This window comes from Triticum aestivum, chromosome 2D, assembly GCF_018294505.1.
Source record: "Triticum aestivum cultivar Chinese Spring chromosome 2D, IWGSC CS RefSeq v2.1, whole genome shotgun sequence".
Classification (NCBI taxonomy): Eukaryota; Viridiplantae; Streptophyta; class Magnoliopsida; order Poales; family Poaceae; genus Triticum; species Triticum aestivum.
The window spans coordinates 623822154-623831268 of NC_057799.1; the positions used below are offsets into that span (position 1 = coordinate 623822154).

Here is a 9115-nt window from a genome sequence, read left to right on the forward strand (position 1 = left end):
GCCCGAACTATCTTCCGGGCTGCAAAACTAGGCCCAAGCCCGGCCCAAACGTCAAGTCCGGCCCGGCCCGGCCTGGATTTTTCTGGCCGGGTCGTCGGGCTGGGCTGCCCATGCCCTGTTTAGTTGTAGGGCTAGGGTTGCCGAAGTACTGTTTTTTATAACTGCAATACATATGACTGTATTTTATTTTATGAGCATTATGTTTCTCAACAAAAGTTGTGGATACACTGCTGTTGAATTTCTAGTCTCCGATTTTTTGGTCTCCTAGAGCGAAACGTTGAAGCCAATTGAAATTGGGCCTGGTCAGGCTCGTGTCGTAGTACACCTCCACGAAGGCCCACTTCTTCTTTTTTCCGTGAGAAAGAAAACACAAGGCCCACTTCTTCTTTTTTCCGTGTGGTAGTGCTCGCTCACCCGCTCTGGAAGCCATGCCCGCCAAGGAGCTTGGCCTGCATGAAAAGGAGCTCGGCATAACCACCACCGCGAGCTTTGGGAAGTCCAGGCCCGTCTCCGGCCACTCGGACGGCGTGGAGGAAGGATAGAGCTTGGATCGCGCGGATCGTGTAAGAGCCGGATTCCGGTCAAGGAGAGTGCTTACTCCAACTCCTCCTACTCCAGTTCCAATTCCGTTGGCCCTCCTTCCTCCTCTTTATTCGTTTGATTGATCCATGGTCGAGCAAGCGAGACCGAGTGCAGGCAGACATGTTTCGTCCGGCATTGAGCGCCGTGGGGAGGATCCTATCGCGCAGCCACGCTGCGGCGGCTTGGTCGCTGTCGAGGCCGGCCGGAGCTAGCAAGCTGCGACACCTACACGTACGTACGCCTCTCGCTTAATTCGCTCTCCCGATCTCCATCTCTGTCGGCGTGGACGTGTGCGTATGATGAAATTGAATATTTTGTGGTGATCAAATTGCAGTCTCGGAGCAATGGTGCAGCAGCTACCGCTGGCCACAGCTTTGGATTTCTTGGCAGCTACCTCAAACCACATGCTATGGCAATAGCTGGGTGGTCAACTGCTGGTGTTGGACTTTGGTACTATATGAACCTCCCGCCCTCAGAGGTTGATTGGGTTGAAGCTGGTGTTGTCTCTCCGGTTGTCAGGAACCAGAAGTTACAGAAAGGCTGTGGTGAGCGAGTGTCTTGAGCTTATTCCCCGCTGCTCGCATGTGTTTTTACAGTTTATTTTCAGCTGTCTTGCAACAACCTTAACTAACTCGTGCATGTCGATCGCAGGCAGCTGTTGGGCCATGGCTGCTGCGCGGCTTTTGGGCCGGTTGGTAAAGCCCTTTAGTCCTGGTTTTTGAACCGGGACTAAAGGGTCGTTACTAATGCCTCTCCCCTTTAGTCCCGGTTCTTACACGAACCGGGACTAAAGGCCGCGGCCACGTGGAGCTCCACCTTTAGTCCCGGTTGGACTAAAGGAAATTTTATGATTTTTTTTTGAATTTTTTTTTATTTTTAAATTTCTGAATTATTTTAACCTCTAATCTCTAATCATCATCCCTCATCACTGCTCAATTTATCCTCTAATCTCTAATCACCCCTCATCATTTCAAATCATCTAACTTCCCGAACGGTCACCCATCCTCCCACTCCCCAGCTTGAGCACGCTTGACTTCCGGGTTCTATTCTCCCTCGTTTCCAAGTCTGCACTTGTTGTTTTCCTGACAATAGTAAGATGTCAATCCTATTAACCCTCAGGAATTTTGCTTGAGCATGAAGTGGCACATTTCACAGTTTGAGTTTGAAACTATTGTTTTAAAAAACAATAATTATTTAGTAACACTAATATTTCTTGAATAATTAGTTTGACCATTGTTTGACCACAGTTTGACCAGATTTGACCAAAATTCAAAATAACTGAAATAATTATTTAGTAACACTAATATTCTAGAATAATTAGTTTGACCATTGTTTGACCACAGTTTGACCAGATTTGACCAAATTTCAAAATAACTGAAATAATTATTTAGTAACACTAATATTCTAGAATAATTAGTTTGACCATTGTTTGACCACAGTTTGACCAGATTTGACCACATTTTTTCCAAAAACAATTGAAACTATATTTTTTCTGTTACTAGTGGCGCACCTAGCAAATGGTGCGCCACTAGTAAGTTTGAATTTTTTTTCGATTTTTTCCTCTCTAGATCTTAAAAGCCCCGTAACTTTTTTCTGTTAGGTTTTTGAGGATTTTGAAAATGTTTAACGGGGTTCCCCCCGTTAAATTCGGATGTAACTTTTCGAGTAGATGATTTTTCATATAAAAAACTTTTTCATCCGAGTTCGTATGCAAAAGTTATGCCCATTTTACAAATTCCAGAGAGATTTTGCAAATAAAGTCGAAATTCATATTTGTAAATTTTCCCAACAACTAGACCACATATCACATGGGAAACTTATTTTTTTTTGACATTTCCATCATTTTCTTTTGTTTTTTCTAAAACTGAAAAGGCGGTCCAAGGGGGGGGGGGGTAGAGTTTGAAAATGGGACCTTTAGTACCGGTTCGTGCCATGAACCGGTACTAATGCCTCAAAGCCCATTAGTACCGGTTGGTGGCACCAACCGGGACTAATGGGCATCGCACCCTTTAGTCCCGGTTCGTGGCATCAACCGGGACTAAAGGGCCTAGGTGAACCGGGACTAATGCCTTAGCCGCACGAACCGGGACGAATGCTCACATTAGTCCCGGTTCGTAACTAAACCGGGACTAATGTGAATACTGCCCTGTGACCAAAGCCCTGTTTTCTACTAGTGTCTGTAAGTAAGGCCTTCACATATATACAAGACAATGGACTTTGAGCGAATCCTCGTATCCATACAAGGCTCGCAGGAGTAAATCGGGTTGCATCACTACCGGACTCGCGGCCTATGCCTACAGCCCAGGGCCGTCGGCATAGGTCCTTTGCCGTCGGCATAGATCTATGCCTACGGCTGCAGTCGGCATAGCCCCGTCAGCGTAGATCACGTCAGCGTAGTCTTGTCAGACCGTTGGCATGGTATAGCCGTCGGCATAGGGGCCTATGCTGACGGCCGGGCGTCAGCCGTCGGCATAGTTTAGCCGTCGGCAGTGTTTTTCGCCTGACGGCAACGGATGGCGCCGTCAAAAGCGCTGACGATTCACGGAATGCCACGTGGCAGAGGTATGCAGACGGCTTGGCCATCGGCATAGGTAGAAATCTATGCCGACGGCCGAGCCATCAGCATAGCCCTGCCACGTGGCGCGCCCCTGGTGTCAGGACAGCCATCTATGCCTACAGCATTTCCGTCGGCATACTTGCTGACCAGAACCAAAAAAAAGATTAGCCAACAAGGCTAGCTATTTACAACTGCTTATACAGACATGATTCAACAGCCATGGATTTGCAAACACAGACCATAGTATATTTTTTATGTACATAACATTTCCATTCTAAGAATCCACAACAACATTATAGGAGGCCGAGGGGCGGTTGTGGGGGAGACAAGGCTGCAACGATGGAGGTGGCATACAGTCAGTACAACAAACCGAAGATCCTACATATGAGGATGAATATGTAATCTATACATTGAATTTACCAAAAGAAAATCGCCTAGAACAGGGGCATCAAACTAAAAAGGCAGAAAATTATTGCTTTTGCTGAAGATAACTTGTCATGTTGGTGCTTGAACCGAACAATACTACTAATACATACAGTACGGAGATGCTCCAGTTTCGGTTGTATCTATCAAGCATCAGTTGTTGTTCAAGGCAAGCTTCAAAGAGAAAAAGAGTGGTGCTGATTCATATGTATATATGTATATACAGAAGATGCAAGTGTCATCAAGTTGGCTTTAGTCAAAGTAAAAACAAAAGGACACATACAAAACTGAACCAAGGGTGGTGTTGATTCATGTGTATGTATAGATTGAGGTGCCATCTAGTTGGTTTCAGTCAAAGTTCAACCAAAAAAATTGACACATACAAACTGAAGAAAAGTGTGGTGCTGATTCATATGTATGTATGTACAGGAGATGCAAGTGCCACCAAGATAGATAGTTTCAGTCAAAAGTAAAAAACAATTGGACACATAAAAACTGAAGCAAACCGTCGTGCTTTTTCATGTGTACATACAAAAGATGCAAGTGGTATCCAGAATTTGGATATAGGTAGTACGCTCATGTGGTGAATTTTGTGAATCTATACTCTGCATCTACCAAAAGGATCACTCCCCTCACACACTACAGGAAACAGCTACTTTGCCGTCTGCCATGGCGGACGGCAAAGGCTCGAAAGGCGGACGGCAAAGACATTTGCCGTCAGCCGCGGACGGCAAAAGGCTCCGGCAAAGAAGGCTACGGTAAACAGCTGCTTTGCCGTCTGCTTCCTGGTGGCGGACGGCAAAGGCTCTTTGCCATCGGCGGCGGACGGCAAAGAGGGCGGACGGCAATAATTGCGCTGTCAGTCCGTTAAGTGGCTAACGGCAGACCTTTGCCGTCCGCCGCAGACGGCAAAATTTCTCTGGTCTTTGCCGTCCGCCTTATGATGTCATCTACACGTCACTAGATGGCAGGTTCTTTGCCGTCTGCCACTGATGGCAAAGTGCAGGTTCTTTGCCGTCTGCCACGGACGGCAAAGTCTTTGTCGTCTGCCACTGTAGGCAAACTGACCAAATGGGTCAGCTCCCAGGAAGCACAGTTGGCTGCCACGTGGCTTCTTTGCCGTCCGCGGCGGACGTCAAAGAGCTCTTTGCCGTCGGTGGCAGACGGCAAAGAGCCTGCATATTGTCTGTTTTTTCTGTTTTTTATTAAATCCCACAATTTGCGCAGAAAATATATATGACATAGATATATTTCACAGGCATTCATCACATAAACAAGTTCATACATCATTTCATACATAAACAAGTTGATCCATCCATCATTTCATACATAAACAAGTTCCATCCATCATTTCATACATAAATAAGTTCCATCCATACAAAAAGAAGCACTCCATAGCTAAGGTGACTAGAATGAGAAGACAAGAATGAGAAGACAAGAACAAGAAGAGTAGAACAAGCACTCCATCCAGCACATAATGAAATCTGCAAAATGGCAAAATAAGAAATTTAGAAATGGATCGTTTTTTAGCTCACTTAGGTGAAATGGATCGTTTTTGAGGTAACTAAGGTGAAATGGATCATTTTTTAGCTCACTTAGGTCAAATGGATCGTTTTTTAGCTAACTTAGTTGAAATGGATCGTTTTTTAGCTAACTTTGTTGAAATGGATCATTTTTGAGCTAATTTAGTTGAAATGGATCTTTTTGAGCTAACTTAGGTGAAATGGATCATTTAAGAGCTAATTTAGGTGAAATGGATCGTTTTTTAGCTCACTTAGGTCAAATGGATCGTTTATGAGCTAAATTAGTTGAAATGGATCGTTATGAGATAACCTAGGTAAGATGGGTCATTTTGGAGTTAAATTAGGTGAAATGGGCCATTTTAAAGCTAACGTGGGTAAAATGGATCATTTAGGAGCTAATCTAGGTAAAATGGGTCATTTTTGAGCTAACTTGGATGAACTGCTTCATTTATAAGCTAACCTAGGTAAAATGGGTCATTTTGGAGGAAAATAAGCTAACTCTAGGTCATTATGGTAAGCATATTGGAGGAAATAAAGCTAAGTCTAGGTCTTTATGCATTTGTTAAGCAAGACACTAGAGAAACTTACCGTGATCAGGGAGGTGTAGGAGCGGGGTGGCTAGTGCCGCTACCTGGAGAAGGATCGTGCGATGCGTTTCTGGAGTTAAGCTACACCAAAGATCCAATGTCTCGTTAGCATTACGACACTCAAATGTTAAGACTACCAAGTAATGTCCATTCAAACTAAACTCACCGTGCTCCCAGGAGCAATCACTGGCATCGGCGGAGCGGGCTGACCGGACTTCTCGCACACAGACTGCACATTTGGTTTTCAGAACAGAGTCATACTAGTTAGTAATGAGACTCAAATGTTAAGACTAGCAAGTAATCTGCAGAAGAAACTTACCACAAGGAGCTCGTACATGGCCCTTGCCTGCATGTCATTCCGTGCCCTCTCCTCCTCCATCATCTTTCTCGTCCTCTCCTCCATCTCCCGCTGCCTCTCCGCCGCCTCCGCCAGAAGTTTCTCCGTTCTATCTCTCTCAGTCTGTATAGCAGCCTGCAACACCACTCACATGACCATTTGTGATCATTGATGGAAGCGCACACAATGTAATGGAGAAAGATAACTGAGTACGTATCACTAACCTTGATGGCGAGTTGCACTGGCCGTTCACGAGGCCTTATCTCAGGAGCGGAGCTCGACTGGCGCGCCTTGATCTCCGGGAGAGTGCTAGGACAACGGATAAGTCCATCTCCAATGGCTATGGAGCCATGGGACCTCCCGCCACCAGATATCATCACCAGCTCTGGATCAATGGGACCCTGGCTCGGGTTAAAGTCCTCCCCTTTCCTCGCCTTCCCCTCATCTCTATATCTCACGAGCTTGTTGTGGGAGGAGATGTTGGTGAAGTTGTTTGCATCATCGAGGTCAGACTGAGAGAAAGCCTTGACTTTCTTGAAAGAGCCAGTGTGGGCCATGGCATACAGGTCGTACACCTCTGGCACCTTATCCGCCTTATTGTGGCGTGCCTGAAAGAGAGAAACAATGAAAATTAGTAATTAAAGGGCTCAAGCTAGCATGATGAATGAATTGCATGAATCAGAAGCAAACCACATACCCAGTTGCGCCCGAACTGATATAAGTTGGAGCTGCCTTGATGGTGTGGCACACCTTCCATTTGGGCACGTTTGTCCTTGGCCTGGTTGTGGAGGGCTAGCCATTCTTGTGAGGACCACTCATCGACCAACACCTCCCAACAATCCATCCGATCCGCACACCATCTCGGAGGCGCCTATAAGTTAGCAAATAGAAACTTGAGCGCTACGGCTAAGAATTACTAAATGAAGGAACTTAAGTAGAAGGCCTTAAGAATTACCTTCATGTACTGCTCCTTACTCAGGAACTTATCGCGGCACGCCGGCTTGGTCTTCTTGATACCACGCAAGGCGTAGTAGTCTCGAACAGCCTGCACCCGAGCCTCGTGCCGTAAGTTCTGGAGTAGGCGCTTGCAGACGTTCTGGATAACATTTGCGCTGTCCTCCTCGTATCCCTCCTCACACCTGTAGAATGTCTGCAATCAAATGAGACAATATTGATTAGTACAATTAATAACTAGCTAGTTGAAGATTTTGAAATGTGTAAAGGAGAAATTACCCAGAACGTCCTGATCACCATGTCTGCCCTCGTGTCGCACATGACACCGTCGATAATGACATCCGGCGGGGCCGGGGCAGCCACGTAGTGCTCCCAGCTCAACCCAAGCTCTGGAAGCCGACCCTCACCAGGCAACGTGACAAACCCCGGGAAGTTTTGCCGGCAAAGAACTCCAAGGACGGAGTTGGGCCGGCGGACACTATGATGGTGGTCCCAACCCCTGCAGCATGACAAGGCCAACGCATTAGTTATTTCAAGAAACGTGAATGCAGAAGGTACAAAAATATTAAATGCACTTACGTACCTCTCCCCATCAGGGAAGATCAACCACCTCTGCTCGCGGGTCGCCGGCACGGACGGGAGCCGTGTAGCACCATGCTGGTAGACGGTGCCACCCTCCTCCTCAAGATCAGTCGGCTCCCCGCCATCATCAGCATGGCCACTCGGCTCCTCGGGCTGATCCGGCCAGGTACCCCATCCGGACGTGTGCTCCTCCGGGGTCTCGTGGGCCGAACTCTCGTGGGCCGAAGGCCAGTCGACCCGAGGCTCGTGGGCCCAAGACCCGTGGACCGGAGGCTCGTGGACCGGAGTCCGTGTAGCCTCCTCCTCGGACGAGTCCACCCTAGCAGTCACGTGCTCGGGTGAAACAGCTCGGGGTGGCGGCGAGGAAGGCGCCCTAGCAGTCACCCTACCTCCTCTCCCGCGACCACGTGCCCCACCTCCTCTCTTCCTACCTCGTCCCCTGCTGGGCACCGCGGTCGACGAAGAAGGGCCCGGCGGTGTGGACATACTGTCCAGCAACGCTCGGCGAAGAGGTACGTCTGGAATCGAAGACCTCAGACCACGCGTCGAGGAAGAAGGGGCCTTGGCGCGCTCCCGACCAGCGCCCACCATCTTTCAACACCTGCCATGACAAACAGTAAACGAAATTAGTACAACATAAAAAAAAGACCGACATGAATAATAATATGTGTATCACTTAAGTGTATCATCATCAAGTACAACATTAAAAAATTTAATACCTGACACTACTAATAATCTCGATCAGTATCATCAATAAATGCATAATCATCATCATCACTATAATCAATGACGGGCTCATAGGGTTCAGTGGCATCAACATGTGCAAGGCCACCTTGACGTAATCGGTCAAGCAATGACAGGTCATCCGCAGCAGTAACCTCTTCTTGTTCCGGCTCTTCTTGTTTCCTCCTCTGGGGTGATGTCGGATTCACTGTCGCTGTCTACTTCAATGTTTTGGGGTGAAGTATAGCGGTTCTTGAAACGCTTTTTGGAAAGACGTGTCTCTTGGAAGAATTCTCCTTCATATGTGTCTGGGTTAATGTGAGGTTCATAATCCTCTTCCTTTGGGGGAGATAGTCTAGCACGTGGCGGCACTTCATAAACGACATCCCAACCTTTCAGATTTGGATTAGTTTGGCAGGCCCACGGTAGATAGAATACTTGGGTCGCCTGTTGAGCCGTAATATAGACATCAGGAACATCTAAATGGGTGCTTTGGTTGATTTCAACTAGCCCTATATGTTCATGAGTTCTTCTAGTCTCCTTCGGCTGAAACCAATAACATTTGAAGACTACGACATTCGGTGGGTTTTCACCATAGAATAGAACTTCATAAATTGCTTCAACTCTCCCATAATACTCGGTACCTCCTTCGCCGATAGCAGATACACAACAATTTGTAGACTTTCGGTCGGCCATAGATAGCTCTTTGCCATAGGTACGAAAGCGATACCCGTTGATGTTGTATTTGTCAAATGAACGGACCTTATAGTCAAAACCATTAGCGACTTGTCTCAATTCGGCGTCCATAGACTCTGAATTAGCCTACAAGTTTAATATGAAAGGATTG

The 9115-nt window shown here is 46.8% G+C and overlaps 1 pseudogene; it reads left to right on the forward strand.

The window, feature by feature from the left end:
* The window catches only part of LOC123056085 (senescence-specific cysteine protease SAG12-like), a 5221-nt pseudogene extending 3940 nt beyond the window's left edge, over positions 1-1281 (forward strand).
* The last annotated feature ends 7834 nt before the right edge of the window (positions 1282-9115 follow it).